Source organism: Oratosquilla oratoria, chromosome 41, assembly GCF_046742065.1.
Source record: "Oratosquilla oratoria isolate Oo_2021 chromosome 41, ASM4674206v1, whole genome shotgun sequence".
NCBI lineage: Eukaryota > Metazoa > Arthropoda > Malacostraca > Stomatopoda > Squillidae > Oratosquilla > Oratosquilla oratoria.
The window spans coordinates 22,744,282-22,760,653 of NC_134817.1; positions in this window are offsets into that span (position 1 = coordinate 22,744,282).

Here is a 16,372-nt window from a genome sequence, read left to right on the forward strand (position 1 = left end):
TAACGAATTAAACCGACGCAATTACCTTTATTCGTGGAAGACAACAAAATCAATGGTCGCTGCCTGTGTGCTTGACAGGTACATACACAAAATGAAATCTATCAGTTGCTGGTGACTTTTAATTGTCCTAGAAGTCCAACCACATAAGGCAAAGGTCCCGGATAATTACCTCTTTGTGTAAAATTTTCAATTTTATACTATCAATTGTAATCTGTACAATATATATATATATATATATATATATATATATATATATATATATATATGTATATATATACATATATATACATATATATATAAATGTATATATATATACATCTATATATACATAAATATATATACATATGTATATACATACACATATGTATATATATATATATATACATACATACATATATATATATATATATACATATATATATATATGTATATACATATATATATATATACACGCATGCATGAATTACAAGGCACGTTTAATATTTGGAAAGTTAGAGGCAGGATTCCATGCTGCTCTTTTCCTGTTTAATTGCATCTGTAAGTTTAAATGTACCCGAGCGAATTGTAAATCTCTCCCTTGCACCTAAATTGGCATGAAGGCAATGAGAACATCCCGTCTCCTTTCATATCACCTTACATCAAGAGTTCCACAAAGCACCTTACACCTTAATATGGCATAACTCTAAAAAGGAACATTCTAGAAGAAAATACCAAGGTTTTCAAATATGTACAGAAGATAGATCCTTCCTAATCTTAAAAGCATTATATATCAAAGGGTTGAGCCCAAACCTATACATTCAAGCAGAAGACCTCAAGGCCCCTCCCAAGCATGTGACAAAACGCCACAAACCCACGTATGGGGGGGGGGAACGCTACGAACACAAGCATGCGACATTACGTCACAGCTAGGAGCCAAAGACTCTCCCAAGCATTCAGCAAATCATCACTACCCGAGTTATCCGATAACCATTCCCAGTTACCCACTAACCTCCTTTCAATTAACCTGAAACCTCTCCTAGTTACCCGGTAATCTCCCCAAGTAATGAGTAATTATGAACAAAATCATATCAAATGAAACATCACCACATCAGTCATACGAAACATTATTAGCCTAACGTAGAGAAAGATCTCAAGCCAATGAAGAAGGTTCACCTTGAATCGCGATCTAGCGAAAATAACTACTTATAGTGCTCATAAACCTTCTTCCAAATGAAAATATGACCAGAATAAAGCATGTAGAAGATACCTTTAAGAAAATGTATATATATATATATATATATATATATATATATATAATATATATATATATATATATATATATATATATATATATATATATACATATATACATATCTATGTTTATGCATGCGCGCGCGCGCGTGTGTGTGTGTGTGTGTCTGTATGTGTGTGTGCGTGTAGACGTGCGTATATTTGTGTGTGTGTGTGTGTATGTCAACAATTTACATATCTAATCATTTTATATTTATTGACTTTATATTGATCTATTTGTTGATTTATTCATTTATCTATCTTGTTTTTAAATTCACTTTTATATTCATTGTTTGTTCTATTCATTAATTTACAAATCTATTGATATATTCAGTTATCTACTTACTCAATTATCTAATTGAAGAGTAATTCTTTATTCTTCAAGAATAAATATCCCCTGATGGATAATATCAAACCTTCATTGGTTATATAAGCTATATTATTATGACAATTAATGTTTGTTTATTGAATGGAGTGCTGCAAACGAGTAATTAATATGTAAATGATGTTCGAAGCCTTGACCTCCATTGACCTTGACCTCGAATGACCTTGACCTCGAATGACCTTGACCTCGAATGACCTTGACCTCGAATGACCTTGACCTCGAATGACCTTGACCTCGAATGACCTTGACCTCGAATGACCTTGACCTCGAATGACCTTGACCTCGAATGACCTTGACCTCGAATGACCTTGACCTCGAATGACCTTGACCTCGAATGACCTTGACCTCGAATGACCTTGACCTCGAATGACCTTGACCTCGAATGACCTTGACCTCGAATGACCTTGACCTCGAATGACATTGACCTCGAATGACCTTGACCTCGAATGACCTTGACCTCGAATGACCTTGACCTCGAATGACCTTGACCTCGAATGACCTTGACCTCGAATGACCTTGACCTCGAATGACCTTGACCTCGAATGACCTTGACCTCGAATGACCTTGACCTCGAATGACCTTGACCTCGAATGACCTCGTTTCTTCATGTTGAAAGCCTGGTAGAGTAAATGAAAGATATGTTAGATTGCGTTCTGTGTATTATTTGTTGTGACTCTAAGTAAAGGTCTCTGTGGTGTTGCTCACCTAGTGGTCTGCGTGTCTCGTGATTCGTATAAGGTCAGCCAGGTCAATTGGCAGTCATCAAAGGTCACTGCGATCGAACCTCGGTATGCGTAGTTAAAGGGTAAATGGTTCAACGCTTCTCTATAGTAAACTGTAATATCTTATGACCATAAGTGAGGTCACTATTGTTGAATAATTTCATCTTGGAATACTTGGTAAGTTTCTGCCTAAGGATTGTGATAAATCTTCCATACAGAAACCTAGAACTCCAAATCTAGACATTCATTCATGTATTTATGTCTATACTTATCTATCCCATAATTTTGTTTAGCTGTTTGTTTATTAATTTCATTTTGGTTTATTTTGCGTGTTGGGTCTTAATGGAATAGGCCGACTGGGTTATTGTGTTTCAGTGTTCACGTACTTCTAATTTTAAGTTACTAATTTTTTTTTTTTTTTTTTTTTTTTTTTTTAATAGTGTCTAACCATGTGAAGGGGTATTTTTGGAGGGAACTGAACCTGAGTAATGGTCAAATTAGAAGACCTCTCCCAGTGGTTATTTGGTTCATTTGCATTGTGTACCTGAAGATGTACCGTAGACAGAGTTCTAAACGTAGGATATGCCTGTATTCTATCCTTGTATGTATGTATGCATGTATATATGCACGTATGTGTGTAAGTAGCCATGTATGCGTATATATGTACGTACCTATGCATGTATGCATATATGTGTATGTATGTATGTATGTATGTATGTATGTATGTATGTATGTATGTATGTATGTATGTATGTATGTATGTATGTATGTATGTATGTTTGTATGTATGTGTGTATGTATGTATGTATGTATGTATGTATGTATGTATGTATGTATGTATGTATGTATGTATGTATGTATGTATGTATGTATGTATGTATGTATGATGTATGTATGTATGTATGTATGTATGTATGTATGTATGTATGTATGTATGTATGTATGTATGTATTGTATGTATGTATGTATGTATGTATGTATGTATGTATGTATGTATGTATGTATGTATGTATGTATGTATGTATGTATGTATGTATGTATGTATGTATGTGTGTATGTATTTATATATGTATGTTTGTATGTATACATACATGTATGCATGTAAATGTATATGTATGTCTGTATCTAAATACCTACATATCTATGTATCTATCCCTCTGTCTATCTATTTATCTAACAATTTATCACTATATCTATTTATCTATCTATCTACCTATCTATTTACTTATTAATTTATTGTATCATATAGTTCCTATTCTATGTGTGATAACAAAGAAAACGCGCAAAAGGTTACATTAAACAAAAAGATAGTAAGAATGTGTAAAGAATTAAATGAATTGAGTCAATAGATAACAAAAATATAGTAATAAGAAAAAGTGGATGAATGTATAAATGAGTAGAGATTGATAAAAGGATAAATGTATATGAATAGAGAGTGTAGATAAACATAGAGATAAAAGAACAATATATACTGCATACATATATATATATATATATATATATATATATATATATATATATATATATACGTTCGTGTGTGTGTGTGTGTGTGTGTGTGTGTGTGTGTGTGTGTGTGTGTGTGTGTGTGTGTGTGTGTGTGTGTGTGTGTGTGTGTGTGTGTGTGTGTGTGTGTGTGTGTGTGTGTGTGTGTGTGTGTGTGTGTGTGTGTGTGTGTGTGTGTGTGTGTGTGTGTGTGTGTGTGTGTGTGTGTGTGTGCGTTTATACATTCATACATATATTGATAAATTGGCTTCTTAAACAGACAACTAATTGAGAAACATGTTAATTTCCTCTTCCGAACTAATACGTTGCTTGCGGTAATCGCAGATGCTCGCATAATGATGCTCTGCTCTCCCCCTGGGGCCCCACTTAAGCCCACCGAATCCCTTTTGACTTGAATTCGGGATTAGTGTCCGCTGCTGGCAATGGGAGAAACATGACTTGGTGGTTCGAACGTCAAGTCAGATGACACGCAGTCTTGTAAAAGTTTCGGGAGAAGTATTGCCAAGCTCCTGCAGATGGCTTCATAAAAAAAAAAAAAAAAAAAATCTGGTACCTGCCACAAGTCGTTTTAAGTTGAATTAAATCATCTATAGCTCTCCGTAATAAAATCTATAAATACCTAAATTGGGACAAATTGCTCTTAATGTTATCACTAGTAAGGATTTCATCATCTGATTAAAGTTGCTTTGTGGCGGCTAGGATAAATGACCAAAATAGTACATCACAATAAAAACACTAATATATATAGTCTAGAGATGATATTTTTCCTTAACTCTTTAAACTCTGATGACAAGATGTCTTGTCATTTGGTCAAATAAAACAAAAAATCACAAAACACCAAAATGTTTGATCAAACACCAGAAAAACATGACGTCAATCCTCGCGCGGTCAATCCGCATCAGATGATATTCGGATGTACGGGCCGGCGCGAGGCCTACCATATACGGTTTTTCGTATCTACACCACAAGCGGCTGACACGAGTTGAATGGGTGAAGAAGTTTACTTCAACTGAACAAAATTACCTGGCATTAGGTAGATGTTAAATGACTTAAAATTTTAAACCCGATAAAAAAAAAATCTATTCGAGTTAATCTACTAAAGATTTTTCATTAACCAACGGGAACCCTCAGATGCTGAAGAAAGTTTTTTGAAATTATATTAAATTTCCAAGGGTCACCATGGAGACATTTAAAACTCAAAAAATTTAATCATCTCGAGTCTCCGGTACCGCCTACAAGATTTTATAGTCTCTACAACAATATCTTAGTACTGTAATATCAAAATCCTTCTACAGTGATATGTACGGTGGTTCGGTAAATGATCCAATTTATGGGATTTAATAAACATAAGCTAATCTCACTAGTGAAAATATCGCCTAAATTAATTTCACCGATATCATTACGTTTGTTATGATGCTAAAATAATTTTGCTACAGCGCGTTTTTCTTGCAAAGCTTTTGCTTGATAACGTCGATTAAAATGAAAAATATCAGAAAAATTACAGATCACAATAAACTCAACTTATATACCACGAATCGGTGATATATTCCCAAGGTCGGGGCCCGAACCCCAGTTCTGGAAACATTTACGCATAACAAATTTAATCACTGTTCCTACCCCGCCCTGACTTAATTATAATTAAGTCAGGGCGGGGTACAAACAATGATTAAATGATAATTATCCCGAGCACTAAGCGTGGGAAAGTACTCCTGTACAACAAATTAACAGTGGTATTCTTAAAAAAAATTCTCTCCCTTCCAAGGATTTATATAAGATATATGTAAGGAAATATTTGTATAAGGAAAGAATTCTTTTTAAGAATACCATCGCAAGATTCTCACGGTGGTAGTCTTAAGAAAAAAAAATTCCCTTTCAAGTGCTTATATAAGATGTATATAAGGAAAGATTTATATGAGGAAAGAATTTTTTTAAGAATACCACCGTAACTCTCTTGGCCCCAATAAAACGCAAGTGCTCGTCACCAGCCACGAACGCGAAGATCAAAACGCGAAAGCGTTTCTCAAAATTTCAAGCCTTGTTTCCGCCTTAAATTGATTTACATACACATGGAACCTCTTGATACGGGATAGATAGGATAAAGTCACTTTTTTCTAAGTAATTAGTTAAAGAAACATTATAACACATTATACAAATCATCGATACGTTCCCAGAGACGTAAATAGCCAGGGATGAACTAAAAAAAAAAAAAAAAAAAAAAAAAACTGGACATCTGGATTAAGGCACATTACGTAATCATGAACTATAAGCTACTGAACCACGACAGGATTAAGTGTAAAATGTAGAATTCTTCGTCCTACGCTCAGTCTTTAAGAGTAAGTGGAAGCGTGCGCGTCTGTAACCGCATGGGGATTTCGGGCGTATGCTCGAATCCTGGCCACGGAGCAGAGGTTAGGAAAGGCATCCGCTTTGAGTGACTTCAGTTTCCTGCGAGTATTGTCACTATAGTGTCACTATAGTGTCACTATAGTGTCACTATAGTGTCACTATAGTGTCACTATAGTGTCACTATAGTGTCACTATAGTGGCATACCATGGATACAGTCTCTTGTGTTCTTGTATGAAATTATCTGGACCAACGGCGAGGTTGAGGTTTATACGGGTAGCGGCCCCGCAAGCCAAGGAAAAAAAATGAATAAATGCATAAATTAATAAATAGGTAAATGATTAAATAAATAAATAAATGAATAAATAAATAGTTAAAATATGATAATAATAATAATAATGATAATGATAATAATAATAAACAAAAATTAATTAATAAATAAGTAAATAAATAAATAAATAGATAAATAGATAAATAAATAAATAAATAGCTAAAATGATAAATAAATAAATAAATAAATAGATAAATAAATGAATAAATAAAAAAGGTCACTGGACATAGACCCTAGGCTTCCGAGACATGGAGGCGGTAACAAAATTAAACGCGGCCTAAAGGCACGTACAAGAAAACATTTGAAGCTTACATGAAAAATCATTTTTTTCAGTATGTTCACATAATATGAGGTCATAGCTAAGAAAAAGACAATGAGAGTAAAACTGATTTGGTCTTAATTCTTATAAGTGGTCGTGAAAGAACAACAAAAATGTGTGTGTGTGTGTGTGTGTGTGTGTGTGTGTGTGTGTGTGTGTGTGTGTGTGTGTGTGTGTGTGTGTGTGTGTGTGTGTGTGTGTGTGTGTGTGTGTGTGTGTGTGTGTGTGTGTGTGTGTGTGTGTGTGTGTGTGTGTGTGTGTGTGTGTGTGTGTGTGTGTGTGTGTGTGTGTGTGTGTGTGTGTGTGTGTGTGTGTGTGTGTGTGCGCACGCGCGCGCGTGTGTGATTAATGTTCATACATGCACCGTTCCTATTCATATTCCTCATAAGCAATGACGGATCATTCCATATAACATAATTTCAAATTACTCTAAAAGCACAGACCTCATTACCTGAGGGGATTGATAGAATTCGATAAACTATGATCACATTGTATATATGGACAAAGATTAGTAGTATGATCATGTACGGTATTTGGGTCGTATCTACTCAACGTTAAATTCCATCCCATTATCTGGTAATGGTAGTAGATCACATTATACTGAAACATTATTGGAGTCTGATCAAAAGTTTACAGACACGCGTGCTGTTTGTTAATAACATTATTCGAATGTAAACGTGCGTTAGATTCCAAACAGCAAATCATAAAGTGAGTTTCCTTAACATGAATGAAATCTGTAGAGTATGACAGTTTTTATGACAGTCGCATGTAGGATTCGAACCCACTGCTTTCGGTCACCGTAAGAATACCTTCACAGAGCCTTATCCCACTACATCACAGAGATTATAAAAGTCTTGTAACCTGAAATCGATCTGATTCCCAAGGATAGGAAAGATCATTAATCTGCGACCCCAGTTCCTGTTTTAGCGGTAAAGGCTCTGTGAATGTAATCTTACGGTGACCGGAGGCAATGGGTTCGAATCCTACATGCGACTGTCATAAAAAATTATCAGATTAATGTCGCTGTCACTAGCAAATTTCTCTGTAGATTATGTCATTGCGTTGAAGCGACTTAATGAGTCTGCAATCCATAACAGAGTTAATTTCTCCTGATTTGATTAACATTTCCTAGTGTTAGGCAGACTATAACATATAGATTATGTTGATGTAGTGATATAGGCCATTTTGTTGTATTTCTTTATAATCTACGAAATGTAATATCCTGGAATGAATGATGTAGTTGTATTTCTTTATAATCTAGAAATGTAATATCATAGAATGAATGATTTAACGATATTACTCCTGACTATGCGATTGTATACATCATGAAAACTGGATATTTTGTCATATATATTTAGTTACCATTTTTGTATAAATGTTGATTTCTTTTCTTTCTCTGTTCGACCTCGTTATGGAAAGGTCTACCGTTGTCATACTTTGTCATTGGAATTCATTGCAACAATCAGGCAAAATACATACTACTACATGCAATGTTTATGTACAAATCGTAGCATAGAACGAAGTGGGCTGTGCCTTCATGAGTACGTGTGATTGCTCGAGCATGACAAACTGTCCTTGGTATATGATGCATCACGACAGTTCCACGTATCCCCAGAAACACAAAATAATTTATTTACATTCGTCTTCGTCTGAAGCCGTCGTGGTGCACACGCATCGACTTTTTGCCGTAAGACGTCCACGACACGACGTCGTGCACTCAAATAACCGTGAGTGTCTATGGGCGCTTTCATACATGTCGTGGTCGTGGCACATGAAAGCGTCCATAAAAACCTGTGATTATGTGAGAGCACGACGTCGTGTCGTACACGGCGCATGGCGAAAAGTCGACACGTGTGAAAGGAGCCTCACGTGAGACAGTCGCGTAGGGTAGGGAGGAGTACAGGTCAGATAATCACTTTTGTGTCGAGCAGAAGGATTCGGTCGTACTTCTCAAGACGGTCTGAACTCGTTTTCAACAATTGCCAGTCAGAGTTTTCCTGTATTAAAGGAATTGAGTAAATGTGTTACTGAGTGGACGCCGCGAGATAGGAAGCGTGGAAGAAAACCAGACAGAAGGTGGAGAGACGAGATCGAGAAGTTTGCAGGAGTGACGTGGCAGAGGATGGCGCGGTCGTGTGAATCATGGAATGCTATGAAGGAGGCCTTTGTTCAGCTGTGGACTCAGGATGGTTGATTTGATTGATTGACTGATTGAAAGGGATTGACTGAAATACCTGTACCATCTCCTCTGCAGTGACAACCTTTGCATTGGACAGAATAGAATCAACAGAAGGCGTCGTCATGAAGAAGAGACTATCTCTACCGGGTACACTTACTACTACTACTACTACTACTACTACTACTACTACTACTACTACTACTACTACTACTACTACTACTACTACTACTACTCCTCCTCCTCCTCCTCCTCCTCCTCCTCCTCCTCCTCCTCCTCCTCCTCCTCCTCCTCCTCCTCCTCCTCCTCCTCCTCCTCCTCCTCCTCCTCCTCCTCCGTTGGACCTTGAACCTCGTGTAGATTCAGGTCCGCCAACAGTAATCCTTATTTTATCTATTCCTCTTCTGTCCATCTCCGCATCCACTCCATCTACCCATCTCATTCGAGGTCTCCCTCTAGGTCTTCTTCCAGGCATTCTACCGGGTACACTCACACTAAAAAATCCTGACCTCGCTCCTGAATCTAAATATGCAAATAAAACTGTTCTTGCATAACATGTCATTCACTTTTCTATGCATCAATTTCCTTACAATAAAAATACTTTTATGAAAGAAGGTCTATTCATACATCAGGTTTTGGACGTTGTATTAAGGGAAGAAATTCAGATCAGGTGCAAGAATTTTTTTTTAAAAGATGTAGATAAGATCTTCTTTTGATTTATCGGTTTAGTGTAAGTTGTTAATGCATTGATACATGTACATATATATTGATATTCATACTAGTATTTGAGTGTCTCTTAGTTTACACGCTTCCCTGTATGCAAAAGTTTCCACTTATTAATGTAAAGTTGGAGAGAAAAATACCAAAACAACGAACAAAATGCAAACATTTAACAAACTATCATACCAAACACAAGAAAGGTTTCATGGAGATTTTGTTTACATAGAAATGTAGTTTAGTGAACAATCAATGAATATTTCATGAATCAATTTATAAGTTGCAATCGCTGTCTGAAGGCGAAACGTTTTGATAGCTGTTGAAAATGTGATGAGAATGAATTGTTCGTTCAGCTTTTTTGAAACGAAGATCAGAAAGAAGTCATGAGTTCAACAGTAATCATTTGATAAAAAAACAACAACAACAACAACAGAAACCTACGACTGAAAACCGATGGATTCCTATCGCTGTTGTGTTGTTTCCTCAACTGAACTAGAGCAAGATGGTTTCCAGTTTGAATTTAGGTTTAAGAAGGAAAGAACTGGTTCACCAATAGAATGGTTAACGAACTGAACAGACTTATTAACCATGTAGTTGGCGCTGAAGCAATTGGTTGTTTTCAGAAAGATTAAATAACATTATGGATAGCGATAACAGGTGGTAAGGAACATGGAACTATCTAGTATAGACCCTATGGTCTCGTGCAGTCTCCTTCATTCCCATGTTCTTATGTTTCCGCTTCCCCCCTCCCCCAATAGTTCTCTCAACCATGGGGTCATGTGAACTAAAGTTAGTATTCTAATTGATACTAAAACAAGTCTTCTCTCTCACCAAACTACATAGATCATCCCATCTAAGTCTCCAGTTTTCCTTGTTGACATGCGGAAGATAAATGTAGGTAGTGAGAAAATCCCTATCAGTTGAATAAAACATCATAGCAACAAGAAGAATAAAAAGAAAAGAATATCCCTGAATGCGTTCATTGGTGTTGTTTTGATATTTTTCATTGTGAGTGGAGTTCCCTCATCTGAGTTAAATCCCTTGACATAACAATGAACAGATATGAAACTTAACTTCACATATGAATGTGTTAACAACGCAGATGTAAGCCAACCAACTCAACCAAAGGATATACTGTACATCGCGGCATATAGAATGATTCGATGTATAAGACGACCATCAGGATAACCATTGAAAACGTAAGCTTTGAGCTATACTTGCTGTATAAAACCACCCAAGTTTTGGAGGAGTAGATTTAGCACCGATTTTATACTCTACCATACACAAAATATATTGCCCAAAACTGATTTGTGGGTTATTACTTTTATCAAAGTGGTGCATATCCCTGACACAGAGTCCACCATCTGACTGGTACACTAGTAACAAGGCTTCAGTTTCAAAGTCACTAGAGGTCCCACCTGTCCTGAATCCGTAACATTCTACCGTTAGCCAGAACAAAATATAGAATATATTTCACCTTGATAGAGGTGACAACGAGCCTCTGCAGCAAGAAACACGGGCTTGATATATTCACCAGCATATGAAATACCAAAACAAGCCTCCCATTGCACCAACATAAATGCACTGCGCGTTTGTTTGTGCCCCAGTGCATCCCCATACAAAGTCAAGTGCGAGCGCATCACGCAGAACGATCACGAATTTACAAACACAATGGCAGACACGAAGAGAAGGTGAGGAAGTAAAAGGAACTGAGTTCTGTGAATGATGAAGTGGAGCAGATACAAAGTTCAAAGAGTGTTTGGAAATGGAAGGGTGATTGAGGAACGGAGGTTGAAAGGGAATGTGCAGGAGGGAATATGGGAGGGAAAGAGTAGGGACACTGAATATATGGAAGTTGATTGAGGAATTGGAGTTGAAAGGGAGAGCCCAAAAAAACAAAAACGTGAGATAGACATGGAGAATTCTACGATGACAAGAAATGAAGAAGTTAAGGGGTGTAGGGGGTAGGGAAAGGAGGGAGTTAAAGAAGGAGGCACTGGAGATATATAAGGAAGGTGGGAAAAAAAAGTTCCAGGAAGAAAGGGTCATTAGGTCTAGGGTAGGGTGAAGGAGTCTGCAGAAGAGACTGGAGAGTGCCAATGAGCACGAAACAATTGTCAGGAAACATCTCAAAGAAAGCTCAAAGACCTGAAGGACAGAACCATTGGGACTAATGAAAGTGGGAGAGGGGGGGGGAAGAGAGGTAAGTACATATAAATAAGGAGGGGCACCATCGAGATTGTAGGTGAGGGACTATCGTAACTTATCACCGATAACTAGGGCTTCTATCCTTTGTGACAATATTACAAAGAAGAGGTGTAGTAATAGTAATAGTAAAGGAGAAACTTAAGGAAGGTAACGGAAAGAAATGATAGTATGGAATTTATAGAGAAAATGATCAACATATTCCTTTCTGTGATTAGTCTTCAAATATAGAGACATCCTGTGTGACACTGGTCCGTAGGGTTATCTCTAATGTTCCTAAAGGTGAGGGATGGTGTTAGGGATTCTAGGATATAAATAACAAAAATGAGAGTCCATTGGGACACACAAACACACACACACACACACACACACACACACACACACACACACACACACACACACACACACACACACACACACACACACACACACACACACACACACACACACACACACACACACACACACACACACGCACGCACGCACGCACGCACACGCACACACACACACGCGCGCGCACGCACACACATGTATATATATACAGTATATATATACAATTAGAGAGAGAAAGAGAGAGGACGAGAGAGAAGAGAGAGTAAAAAGATATAGAAGAGAGAGAGAGAGAGACGAGAGAAAGAGAGAGAAAGCAGTGAAATGGAAGAAAGAGAAAGCGAAGCAACAGATAAAGAGTGACGAGAAAAAGCAACCAAGTGAGACGAGAGAAAGAGAGCAAACTAACAGAGCGAGAGAAACGAAAGAAAGAGTCAAGACAAGCAGAGAGAGAAAGAGAGAGACAAGAGGAGAGAGAGAGAGAAACGGGAGAAAGATTGAGGCGAGAGAAGATGAGAAATAAGCGAGGCAAAGAAGGAAAGAAACGGGGGAAAAACAAAACGCAAGTCAGAGAGAACTAATCGAGAGAGAGAGAAGCAAGAGAGAGACGAAAGGGGGACAAAGGAAGGAAACTAGAGGGACACCTTTCCATAACAGCTCCGAATCCATTTCATCCCAAACCTGCATAAGGACCAAATGGTCATTCTGCGTGATGAGCAGCGAGGGTCGGTTAGTCAGGATGTGGGGGAGAGAGCTTGACCGTTCGGTGGAACAGAGAGCGTCGTGTGAACAGGTGGAGAACGTGTGGCTACTGAGACTGCAGTATACGGTGGGGGCACGCTAGGTGTTTCTTGCTAGGTGGAGAACGTGAGAATGCTGAGGCTGCAGTATACGATGGGGGCACAGTAGGCGTTTCTTGCTAGGTGGAGAACGTGAGAATGCTGAGGCTGCAGTATACGGTGGGGGCACGCTAGGTGTTTTTTGCTAGGTGGAGAACGTGAGAATGCTGAGGCTGCAGTATACGATGGGGGCGCACTAAGCGTTTCTTGCTAGAAACTACTTCTGTTACGATCTTTTGTTTGTCAAATTTCCAAGTGTCAAATTACTCTTGCGTCATACAGTGAGAAATTGAATGACGAACTAGAATTTAAACCCATACGAATGTTAGACACATTATTGAGATGTTCTTACGGAAGTCTAAGATATTGTAATAGAAGTCGGTTTTACTCAAACGAAATACCAAAAGCAAGTAGCACGCTAGCCTAGTGTGAGGAGGTAGGCCGTCGTTCTACCGACTATGCTACTAAGAATATAAGATTCTCAAATCTCGGGGGGAATCTTATAGTCTCAGTTGCTTAGTCGGCAGAGCGACGGCCCGCCTCCGAGCACGTCTCAGTTCGAGTCTGGGGTCAACTCTTGGTATTATTTGATTGACATCGTCGTCATTGGTGATTCTATTCAGGCTTTTGAAGGATATTCATAGCCACTTATTGATTAAGCAAGTAGCATGCTAGGCCTAGTGTGCGGCTACTTTATCTGGTAAAATCTGTAAGTTTGGTATCGCCGTGGGGACTGCCACGGAGATGAACAAAGTAATCTTTTTGTCACAGGAATAAAAGGGAGTTCATGGAAAGAGTTTATAGAGAAAAACATATTTATGCTAGCCTAGTGTGCGGCTACTTCATCTGGTAAGATCTGTAAGTTTGGTATCGCCGTGGGGGCTGCCACGAAGATGAACAAAGTAAAAACTTTTGTCACAGGGATAAAAGAGAGTTCATGGAAAGAATTTATAGAGAAAAACATATTTTTTCATAAGTGAAAAGGTGCCACAAAGGTAAAAATGTCCCATACTGAATAGAAAGGATTCACCTAGCACAGATCTTATTTATTGATATCAATGAATAGTTAGTTTGTCAATTTCAGATTTCATTGGATTTCTCCGTCACAATTTGTTTTATTTTATTTTATATTTTTCGTAATAATGCGTACGTTCCACCAATTTTTTCTACAGAGGGTAATATCTCTGTTCGTTCATAAAACTTTATCAAGATTAAATGAAAAGTCTGGAGTATATTGCGGGCATGGAGATCCAGGCATACCTTCTTTAGCTAATGAGAAAGGAATACCATGGCATTCACGCAAAACAGACAACGTCGCAACTTTTCTTTTCCAAGAGATCTGTGAAAAGACTATATGATAGTTACTATGGGGCCAATAGTTTAACGTAATAAATAGACTTTGAGTTCAGAATCATCTTACCATGGCTACAAATGCCAAACATTACCAACCCATTATAGAATGTATTTAATCTTAGGATAGTCTGTGAAAAGACTATGTGATAGTTGACGGTTACTATGGGGCCAATAGTTTAGCGTAATAAATAGACTCTGAGTTCAGAATCATCTTGCCGTGGCTACAAATGCCAAACATTACCAACCCATTATAGAATGCATTTAATCTTAGGATAGTACTTCCCCTTCCCCCCTTGTTCGTCCACCTCACTCCCTCTCTATTGAAGTCTCACATTCTCTCGCTCTATTACCCTCTTCCCGTCTCACTCGCCCAGTACCACCAAGTCAGCTTGGGTGAGGGAAGGTCCATTTAGCTCGTTCCGGAGTGGAATGCTAATCAAGTAGCCATCGAGAGTGATAGCACCTTTAAGCCCTTAGCTGGGTCTTGCCCTTAGCTCGCTTTTTTTTTTTTCGAAATAAAAAATTGTGCACAATATTTAAGCCCTTAACACTGGGTTTTGCCTTCAGCTTGTTCTTTTTTTCGAAAACAAAAATTGTGCATAATCTTGTCACAGAAGAAGATGAAGAGGCAACGCCAGGACATATGTACCCTCAGCTTGATCAAATCGCCTGTTTTTTGTTTTTGTTTTTGTTTTTTAACAAAAATTGTGCACAATGTTGTCACAGAAGAAAAGGAAGAGGCAACGACAGGAGATGTGTACCCTCAACTTGATCAAATCGCCTGTTTTTTTTTTGTTTTTTTCGAAAACAAAAATTGTGCACAATGTTGTCACAGAAGAAAAGGAAGTGGCAACGCCAGGAGATGTGTAGATGCGGCCGAAGCCACCACATTTGTCCTAGGTGCTTGGACTGTTGGGGCATGTAACAGTCATTGCTGGGTATTGGAGAGGAGTACGGGACTCGAACCCACAACTAAGCGAATGCGAGACTGACACGATTCCGATGACGTCACCAGTGGAACAGCCAATGGTTAACCGAGGTAGCTTTAACTCCTCCAGCATGGTCCTATTCTCAGTCAAATAAAACGATTAGGGTTCAGATGGACCTGAAAAATGCTATTGCATAGTAAGGGTTTTAAGATTCGTTTAGATAAACACCTAAGCAAGATGCTGTAATGCCTGTCATTTATTTTATATTATTTGTTTATTTGTTTGTTATTATTTGTCTGTTTGTTTATTATTATTTTCTTGATTTTCATTTATTATTATTTATCTGTCAATTTATTATTATTTACTATTTTCCTGTTTGTTTATTATTTTGTTTATTATTATTTGTGCTGTTATAATTTTTTATTTGTTTATCTATGTATATATAATCATTATATATTTTTTTTGCATCCGGTCTAGTTATAGACCAAAAGGTCTTCTGTCAGCATGCTCCTCCTTTGTAATCCTTTGTAATCAAATGTTTTGAAAAAAATATATATATATAATAATAAAGTCATAGTAAAAGATGACAGGGCATAGTCTCTTCATATCATATATATGCTTTGAATGTTGGATATTTCTATCAATTTAATAAAAGTGTCTGACAGAAATCATATTGAAGTCTGTAAGTTATTTTCAACAAATCAATTTCTTCGCTTCCTTCTGCTTAGTAGGAAGGTTGGTGACTTGTTACAATTTATACAATTTCATTATTTTCAAAGTAAAAAAAATGAGTAAGAAGTAAACACGTACACTAAAACCTTAAATTCTTATTTGATTCTTTAATTTATCACAAAATAGATTTATCAAAGACAGATCTATTTATTGTAGTACTGCAGTATCGTTGGGTTTAGGGTCTGCTGTTCTGGTGCGTACGGCAATGATTTGGTTTG